The 9569-nt window shown below is 46.9% G+C and overlaps 2 non-coding genes and 1 pseudogene across 2 annotated transcripts; 2 read left to right on the forward strand and 1 right to left on the reverse strand.

Moving 5' to 3' along the window:
- Positions 1–4619: 4619 nt before the first annotated feature.
- On the reverse strand, positions 4620–4701 carry TRNAS-GCU (transfer RNA serine (anticodon GCU)). Its single transcript has one exon. It is a non-coding gene; the product is annotated as a tRNA-Ser (tRNA).
- Positions 4702–4792: 91 nt separating this feature from the next.
- Positions 4793–8437, forward strand: LOC123062781 (transcription initiation factor TFIID subunit 9-like; annotated as a pseudogene).
- A 269-nt stretch (positions 8438–8706) lies between these two features.
- TRNAK-CUU (transfer RNA lysine (anticodon CUU)) lies at positions 8707–8779 on the forward strand. Its single transcript has one exon. It is a non-coding gene; the product is annotated as a tRNA-Lys (tRNA).
- Positions 8780–9569: the final 790 nt, after the last annotated feature.

A 9569-nucleotide genomic window follows, 5' to 3' on the forward strand; every position in this document is an offset into this window, starting at 1 on the left:
CCCCCTGGTCCGAATTGGACTAGGAGAGGGGGCGGCGCCCCCCTTTCCTTCTCCCTCCCCACTTCTTTCCCCCTCCTAGTAGGAGTCCTACTCCTACTAGGAGGAGGACTCCTCCTTGGCGCGCCATAGGGGCCGGCCGGCCTCCTCCCCTTGATCCTTTATATACGGGGGCAGGGGGCACCCCAAGACACACAAGTTGATCCACGTGATCATATTCTTAGCCGTGTGCGGTGCCCCCTTCCACCATAATCCTCGATAATATTGTAGCGGTGCTTAGGCGAAGCCCTGCGACGGTAGTACATCAAGATCGTCACCACGCCGTCGTGCTGACGGAACTCTTCCCCGACACTTTGCTGGATCGGAGTTCGGGGATCGTCATCGAGCTTAACGTGTGCTAGAACTCGGAGGTGCCGTAGTTTCGGTGCTTGATCGGTCGGGCCGTGGAGACGTACGACTACATCAACCAAGTTAACGCTTCCGTTGTCGATCTACAAGGGTACGTAGATCACACTCTCCCCCTCTCGTTGCTATGCATCACCATGATCTTGCGTGTGCGTAGGAATTTTTTTGAAATTACTACGTTCCCCAACACATTCTCCAAAGAGAGAAGAAGGGGGACGTGGTCTGAGCCAATCCGCGTAATCGCCTGAAGCGACGCTAGGGGGCAACGAATGTCCCACTCAGGGGAGACGAAGACCCGATCGAGGACCGAGCGAGTCGGATCAACCCGGCGGTTAGTCCAAGTGAATCTCGCCCTGACTCGATCGAGCTCGCGCAACCCCATGTCAGCAATGTAGTCATTGAACATTTGCATGCGAGGGAAATTCACTAAATTATTGCTCTTGTCTTCTTCCGTCCTGATGAGGTTGAAATCACCGCCCACTACCACTGGTAGCTGGGCGGAGGCTACCTTCCTACGGAGCTCCACGAGGAAGGCCTCAGATCGACGGTGATCGGCAGGGCCATAAACCGTGATGATTTCCCATTTGAAATTGAGAGCCCGCTCAAACACCTCCATGCTAAGGAAGAACTCTCCTCGGTCCATGCTTCCTACCTCGAAGGTGGCATCCTTCACGCCTAGGAGGATGCCACCTGAGTGGCCCGTACTCCCACTAGAAGGGAGCCAATGCCAAGCAAACAAGTTGGAGCTTAGATGCTCAAGTTCCGACAAGGAGAATTCAGTCCGCATCGTTTCTTGGATTGCCACGATGTCGATTCGCTCGGTTCGCATGTAGTCGATGAGTTGGCGGCGCTGACCAGCTTGGCCGAAACCGCGGATGTTCCAGAAGATGGTCCGCATCACGCATCCATCGGGGGGCTGCTTGACCCCAAGACACGTGAGGCGCTCTGGGCGCGGAGGGCTGCAGTACGCGCGCGGGTGCGGCCCTGGATCTCACCCGGGGCGACCGCTGCGAGAGGGCCGACGCTCGGAACAGCCCCGGTAGGGGTGGCCAAGGAGGAGGAGAGACGTGCGCGGGCCTCAGCCAGATGGCCATCAAGGAGTTCCCGCGCACGTATTGCCTCGATCTGAACTAGAGGGGGGGAAACCTCCCCCCTGAACACTATGGCCGAGTCCGCTGCCACCTTAGCGAGGCGGCCAAGCGGAATCGACTCCAACGCAGAGAAGGAACAGGTAGCAGAGGTGGTCGGAATGGATGGGGTACCTAACTCGAGGTTCCGGGAAGCGGCCCGGAGAGCAGCACGCTCAGGGATGGGAAGAGCCGGGCTGCCCGCCGGTCTGGCCGCCTCAATCCGAGCGCTGCGTCGCGAGGAGGTCACCGGGGTCGAGGTCGACCGGCCCCTCCTAGAGTACGCCGCAGACCGAGGCGGGAGTGGAGGGGCGGCCACCGGGGTGACCACCACCGTCGACACCCCACCCAGGGCGATGCACGAGGAGGTCGAGGGGCGGGTCGGCGAAGAGGCGGGCGCGGCCGGGATCAGAGCCATCGGCGCCGGGGTCCCCAGGTCCGCCCGACCCGGGGTGGCGCGGGGAGAGGAATGGGTGGGATCCCCTTTCGGAACCGTCCCAACCTCCACGGGAGGAGCAGGAGCATCCGGCGAAGGTGGGGTAGCAGGTGAGGAGACGATCTCGGTGGATAGCTCACTGGAGATGTAGGGAAGAATACCAGCAGGGGAGCGGGGGGACGAAGCCGGGAACACGACAAGGCTCGCGTCGGAAGCATCACTTCCGTCCGCAGGGGGTGGGTGGTCCTCCCCGTGGCCGCGGCCGGCGCCCGAGCAGCCCCTGGGCGCTGTAGGGGAGGAAGGAGGATTGCGGGTTCATAACCCCTAAACACAAGTTTCTCATAACCGCCAAAAAATAGCCACTCTCTCCGTTTCTAAATACAAACCATTTTAGAGATTCCAATTTACATACGAATATATGTAGATATATTTTAAAGTGTAGATTTACTCATTATGCTCCATATGTAGTCCATATTGAAACCTCTCAAAGGTCTTATATTTAGAAACAAATGAAGTTCTTGGTGAATGAAAATAATAGTTACTATTGAAGTCTTAATTCTTATAAAATTATAAGTTTGTATCAGATTTGATTTACATATACTCCCTCCGTTTTTGAAATAATGCACTTCCAACTTTGTTCAAGGGTTAAGCTATCTTAAAGTTTGACCGGGTTTGTGCAAAAATATATCAATGCTTGTGAATTCAAATAGGTATATGACGAAAATATATTTTATCAGGAATCTAATGCTACTAATTTGATGGCATAAATGTTGATATATTATTGTATAAATACGGTCAAACATAAAAAATTTGACTTTCCAACAAAGTTGGAAGTACACTTTCTCAATGATGGAAGGAGTACGTCGTAGGTTGACTATCACCATGTGGCAATATTTTGCACAAAACCACCTTGAAAACATAGCCTCTCTTCTAATTTTATAGACGCTTTTTTCATTTCCATGCCAGCTACAAACACTCCGTGGGAGGCGAGCTGATGCATTGCAAGCTTCTTGAGCCAGCACAAAGTATCACCAAGCTAGGCGGAGCAACCACATCAGTTATGACATACCGTGGTGCATCACCGGTCGTGTTCATAGCATGGAGCATTGTTTGGCTTAGAGGAACTCTAGTACATACCGTAAAAGAATAAAAATAACTATCGTTGTAGTGTTTCGGCGCAAAAAACAAACAAACATTCAGGTCAGATACTGTAAAACCGGGCGTACTGTAATTTTATTTTGCAGTAAATTGCACACCAGCCTCCCAAACCGCATATGTAGAATATCATTCTTCTGTTTTTGCGTATACAGAAAACCAGCCCGAGCTTGGTGGGAGGGAATTTTCCCTTGTTGTTGTTCCCACCCCTACACGCCGAGCTCATGCCAGCCCGTCCAACCACCCCTGCTCGGCATGAGTCAATTTTGAAGTTAAGAAAAACTTGAGTATAAAGATATAAGCCAGGGAATTAAAATTTAAAATATATTGCCTTGGAGTATGGGCTTGTAATATTGTAATGTTTTACCCCGCAAAAAATATTGTAATTCTTACAAAGGAAACATAATCTATGATGTTTCAGCCTACCACTAAAATAATTGTTAAAATTCTAACAAGAAAGACATGTTGATACCGGCAAGTAGCTACAACAAAACATAAGAACACACCATCATGCGTCAATTTTAGAGTATAAAAACTTGAGTATCTTACCTACTAATAAAGTATGAAGTGCTTTTGCCCATTCACCGTCAGCAATTTTTATAGAGACCCTCTCTGTTTTCAGTGAATTAACCCGCCATCCATATTTAAGTGAGAAAACGAACCGTCTTTACTGCCCCCTCACTTTTCTGGTAAATAACCCGCACTCCACCATTAAGTGACAGAAAATGAATCATTTTTTTGTTTTAGCGGAAAATCACTGACATTTATATAATTAACCTCCCGTCCATTTATAACAAATAATAGTTTTTTGAAGTACCTGCATTTTTTAAACTCTAACTCCAATTTTAACATGTTATACATGAAATTTGATTAGAAAAATATGTAGAATATGATGTTATTTTACCTGTTAAATGTTTTAAATGCTATTTAGGATGCAACCTTAGTTAATAGCACACGATCCATATTTCTTTCGTACCGACACCGATCCGGATTGCAATGAACATCTCATTAAAGCCAAAATGAAGACGAAGGAAACCGTCAATAACCTCGGCAAGACCTATTGGGGTCTTAGTTGTGGTTACTGGGCTAGGGCCGTGCGGTATTTTCTTCTTCTATTGCGACGCACAGACTCTTTTGCTAGTAGAGAAATAAGCCAAAGAATGAAAAATAAAAAATGTTGACGCCTTGGAGTAAAAAAAATCATTCATGAAAAGAAGAAATAAGACAGTGAGAAAATAGAGTAGATAGAATAGAAAGAAAAATGGAGTAGAATGAAATAAGACAGAGAAAAAAGAGTAAGGGAAAAATGGAGTAGAATGAAATAAGGCAGAGAAAAAAGAGTAAAAAAAACTTGAGTATAGAGAAATGTGTCAGAGATTTTTTTTAAACGATGCCTTGGAGTTAAAGAAAAACCTTTTCACGGAAAATAAATAAATAAGACAGAAAAAATGGAGCAGAATGAAATAAGGCACAAAGAAATAGAAGAAACTTAAAAACATCGACGCCTGAGAGATTCGAACTCTCGCGGGGAAACCCCATGTACTTAGCAGGCACACGCCTTAACCACTCGGCCAAAGCGTCTTTGTTGACAGCAATGCAACTCTCCCGTTTTGTATAATATCGAACCCTCTGATTCGTTCCCCGAAACCCCCGACCAGACAAGACACAGAGCATGGATAGCGGCGGCGTGCGGCTATCGGTTCCGTCCGCGGCGGCGTGCTGCGGGAGGAGCCTCCGGCCCGGACGAGCCTCGCGACGCGCGCGTGGTGCGGGAGCTCCTCCGGTCGATGGGGCTCGGCGAGGGCGAGTACGAGCCGCGCGTCGTGCACCAGTTCCTGGACCTGGCCTACCGCTACGTCGGCGACGTGCTCGGCGACGCCCAGGTCTACGCCGACCACGCAGCCAAGCCCCAGCTCGACGCCGACGACGTCCGCCTCGCCATCCAGGCCAAGGTCAACTTCTCCTTCTCCCAGCCGCCGCCCCGCGAGGTACGAGTACCACCAATCTCACCAAAAAACTCTAGTATATTATCCTTGTTAGATTCTGAAATTTACTAGGTTTCGTAGCTTCATTATACGACCTGGTGCACGACGCTCAACGGCTCTGGTGCTACCTTCTTCAATTGGTGAATGACGAAACAATTTCCTATGAACCTATCGGATTCAGAGGGAGTAATGTTGTGGACTCCAGTTGGGGAAACAGTGAGCATAATAGAGGATGTGCAGATGTGTCGCGGAAGAAATAATCTCCATACAAGAAATAATGTGCTCTGTTGAGATTTCAGTTAATTGCTGCTTCTTGGCTGAGAGATATTTATTAGGAAAATTAAATTTGAAATAAGGGTGGATTTATTAATAGAATGCATTGTTGGATAAGAACACAACAATCAAAGCTTCAGACATGGTGGTTAGAAGCCACCATCCGCAACGAAGAGATTCGGTTTCGAATCCTTCAGCTAACTAAATGTCATTTTATCCACTTGTAGCGGTCCGAGGGACCAACATATCAGTCGGTGTTATACTGAAATTATAAGGAAAGCATAGGAGGGAATGTGAGATTTAAACGCAGATTCATTTCCAAATTCTCAACTTCTCAAGTAGTAGTACTTCAGCACCCTACCATGAGGACCAAGATGACTCCTTTATCCTGTAGGAGGTTGGAACCGACCGAACTTTTGCCAGTTTGGTGGGTAATCAGGGAGTGCTGACAGTTACATCCCTGGTTGCTGCTAGTAGCAGAGGATGGAAGGAGAGGCCAGTTGCAGAAAAGATTGACATTCAATTTAGTCCATGTGTTATTAGGAATCCTCACCTGAACCCATGCCTTATTTGGAAAGTTGATGAATGCTTATCTGCTGAAGGGTCCAAAATCTTAGGAATCATGTGCCACTAGTAGTTCCATATTTTATTTCATTTGGAAATGGAGGCATGCCCCCGGCCTCTGCATCATGATGATGCATGCGGCCCTCTTATTAACAATCCAAAGAGTACTCGCAAACGGAGCAAAACAAAGTAAAAATAAGGAAAAATACATGCGGACAATGACAACCGATACGGTGATAAGAAGGATAAGCTCCCTAGACTCCTATCCTGTTATGCGAGCGTCATCCGAACCGGTTGAATATAACCCGAGCTACCATCTCCGATTGGTTGCACCCAGTAACCAAAGGCTCCCTGGAGTCCATAGGAGTGAGTAAGGACCACGTACGGATCCAAGCTGTAGCTCTGAAGATAACCTGCAAAAAAGTTAAAGTGTGTTGTCTGTTAAAAATCATATCATTCCTGCAGTTCCATATAGCCCATAATAGCGCACATATTCCAATCCGAATACGAGCCGCAGTAATCTGTTCAACCCCAGCTAACCACGTCCCAAACAGAGACGCAATATCTACTGGAGGATTAATATTAAAAGCTATATGAATCGTTCTCCAAAGTAACTTGGCAAGTGGGCATTCAAGAAATAAATGTTGTATTGTTTCATCTTGATCACAAAAACAACACCGCGAATTGCCTACCCATCGCCTCTTAATTAAGTTGTCCTTTGTGAGTATCACTTGCTTGTGGACAAACCACATGAAGATTTTAATACGCAAAGGAACCATATGCATAATGAAACCTTTGAGAAGAGAAGCAAGCAAGAAATAAATACCCTCTTCTGTTAGTGCAGATATGCTGCTTTGTACCGTAGCAGCCTTCTGTTGCAACTGGAAACAAGAATGCTCGGTTTCCTTATTAGTTGGTTTTACTCTTTAGATATATTATGTGTATTCTCGATAACTTCCGTTAGATTTGGACACACTTCATGGATGGGTCAAGTCAAATAATCACATAGAAGGGAGAGCATCTGTTAGAGCCTCAGATTTGGACACTCTTCATGGATGCGTCAAGTCAAATAATCACATAGAAGGGAGAGCATCTGTTAGAGGGCTGATGAGGTATTGACTAGGAGGCACTGTAGCTGTAGCCATCACAGATCAAAAAGGTAACGGGGTAATGGCGAATAGAGATTAGGGGGAGACTTCTTTACTGATAACTTGCATCAGTCACTGCAGCTACGGGACCTTTATATAGGTGACTCAAGACCAGTGTCTTGGATGGATGCAGACTTAAAATGCCGCAGAATGTGACTGCTGCAGGTTCTGTTGAAACGATTCCTAACTTAAGGAACAAAAGATTATTAGAACTCTTAGCCTATTCCAACTCAGGTGTGTCTGCTGTGGCCTGTGGGTTTCCTCCTCCGATTTGAAATTCCCCACATACCACTCCGTAACGACGGTTATCTACCAATTCATTGGTACACTGGTGCCCCCCCACTCCCACCTCTCCAAATATCCAGGAACAGGCTAAGCGTAGTAGAAAACAATGTTTTGGAATGCATGGCTGGACTTATATAGAAACACGAAATGGACAGGGTATGATTCTCAATGTGTATGAGGCTGGCATCTGAAGATATACCTAAAATGTTGATGAATCATATTATTAGGTAGTACAAAGATATTAGAGATTGAGGGTCACTCACAAGTGTAGTCACTTGTGGGTTAGCCGGTAAGTGCAACTAAACAGGATCTTGCGTAGATAAAGGCTATGAACAATTCTTGCGGTTATGCTTTGAAGTCAAGTGCTTGTTTTATGTTTTATCAGATCCCTGAAAACTCTAGCTGACACAAAGTACTCTGTATGCATAGGTGGTTGACAAGTCATTTTGCTGATGTCACAGGTTCTACTTGAGTTGGCACGCAGCCGGAACAAGATCCCGCTGCCCAAGTCTGTCGCTCCACCTGGCTCGATTCCTCTGCCACCTGAGCAGGACACTTTGTTGAGTGAAAACTACCAGCTCCTACCCGCACTGAAGCCACCAACTCAGACTGAAGAAGCAGAAGATGGCAACGAGGGAGCCGAAGCAATCCCTGCCGATCGTAGTCCAAACTATTCGCAGGATCAGAGGGGCAGCAAGCAACATCAGCCTCGTTGCCAGAACCAGAGCCAGAGCCAGAGGGTTTCTTTCCAACTCAACGCGGTGGTTGCCGCGGCTGCAAAGCGTCCTCTAGTGACAATTGATCAGTTGAACATGGGCTAACTAACTGATGCTTGTGTAGCTTGCTGGACCGCCCTTTGTGGCTAGCACCCTCCTATTTCACCATGAAAAAATGCTGATTGTTGAGGAAAGGGAGCAGCCTTGCAAGTAGTGTAAGTAGTAGCCGTGTACCTCTGGTTAATTAAATTCTGTCGATTATTGTCAACTTATTGATTTTGTATATCTTGTCAAACTTGAGAGCTGTCCTGTCGTTGTTTCTGAATGCTAAATCAGTGTTTCTATTGCGACTGTGTTCCCATCATGATTTTGGTGGCATGTGGCACATTTGGTTGGTTAAAATGAGGACCTAACAATACGTGCACACCCCTACTAAGTGTACAATATAGAAATAATTTTTTTTAATTCATATATAGAGATAAATCTGTACTTCACTATTTTTGTCATTTTATATCAGTGTTTGCTTCTTTTTTGCTAGGGGGAGTAGGATGTAGTGACACCTTCTATGCGTCTTACATGGAAGAGTTACTTAGAAGTCAAAACAAAATCAAGACAGCCCGTCTAGCTCAGTCGGTAGAGCGCAAGGCTCTTAACCTTGTGGTCGTGGGTTCGAGCCCCACGGTGGGCGACCTCTTTTGTTTTTTTCCCACTCCGCAGGAATCGATTTTCATGTGCCATGAATCAGCTTGTAAATTGTACGCAGAAACTTGCCTTTGCTCAGGTTGCGTTAGAATAGTTTCCTTTTTCCAAAATTGTTTCGGACCTGACCCAAGCCACACAGCAGTCCGAACTTGGGATCTACTCCTTTGCAAGGCTAGCATTAACCCTTTCTCTGGTTGCCAAAATTTCAGATTCAAACACATCATTGCATGGGTTTTCCTTTCCGATTCCCTCGTACCCTTTGCTTCTGCCCTCGTGCGAACTATCATCTAGGGTTTCCTTGTCTCTCGCCGGCGCCGCCGGTCCGCTTCGCCTCCTAGACACGGTGGATCCCAGCCCTTGCCGGCGGGAGGGCTCTGTTTTAGATGCTTTTCTGAGTTTTGTTAACGTTTTTGCCCTGCTCAAGAAAATGAGGTGGTGGCGGCTTCTTGCAGATGGAATACGATCCTCCCCACCTAGCCCCGTCCCGATGATGTTTCAAGCATCGTCAGAAGGCATGTGAAGGTTTGTCTCGGATGGATCTCGTGAGATCCGGTCGGCGTTTGTCTTTGGTCGTTCTTACATAAATCAACTACTTCGGGGATACCAGATCCCAACCAGACTAGTGTTATACCTTGACTCTTGCAAATTTTGCTAAGCAATCGCTGACCCGATTCTGATCACGAGGAACATCTGATATTGTCGTAATACGAAGAGACCTTAGATGCTTGATTTCTTCAATCAAAGAAGTAAAAAACGACATATCCATGCATTCACCA

Source organism: Triticum aestivum, chromosome 3A, assembly GCF_018294505.1.
Source record: "Triticum aestivum cultivar Chinese Spring chromosome 3A, IWGSC CS RefSeq v2.1, whole genome shotgun sequence".
Lineage (NCBI taxonomy): Eukaryota > Viridiplantae > Streptophyta > Magnoliopsida > Poales > Poaceae > Triticum > Triticum aestivum.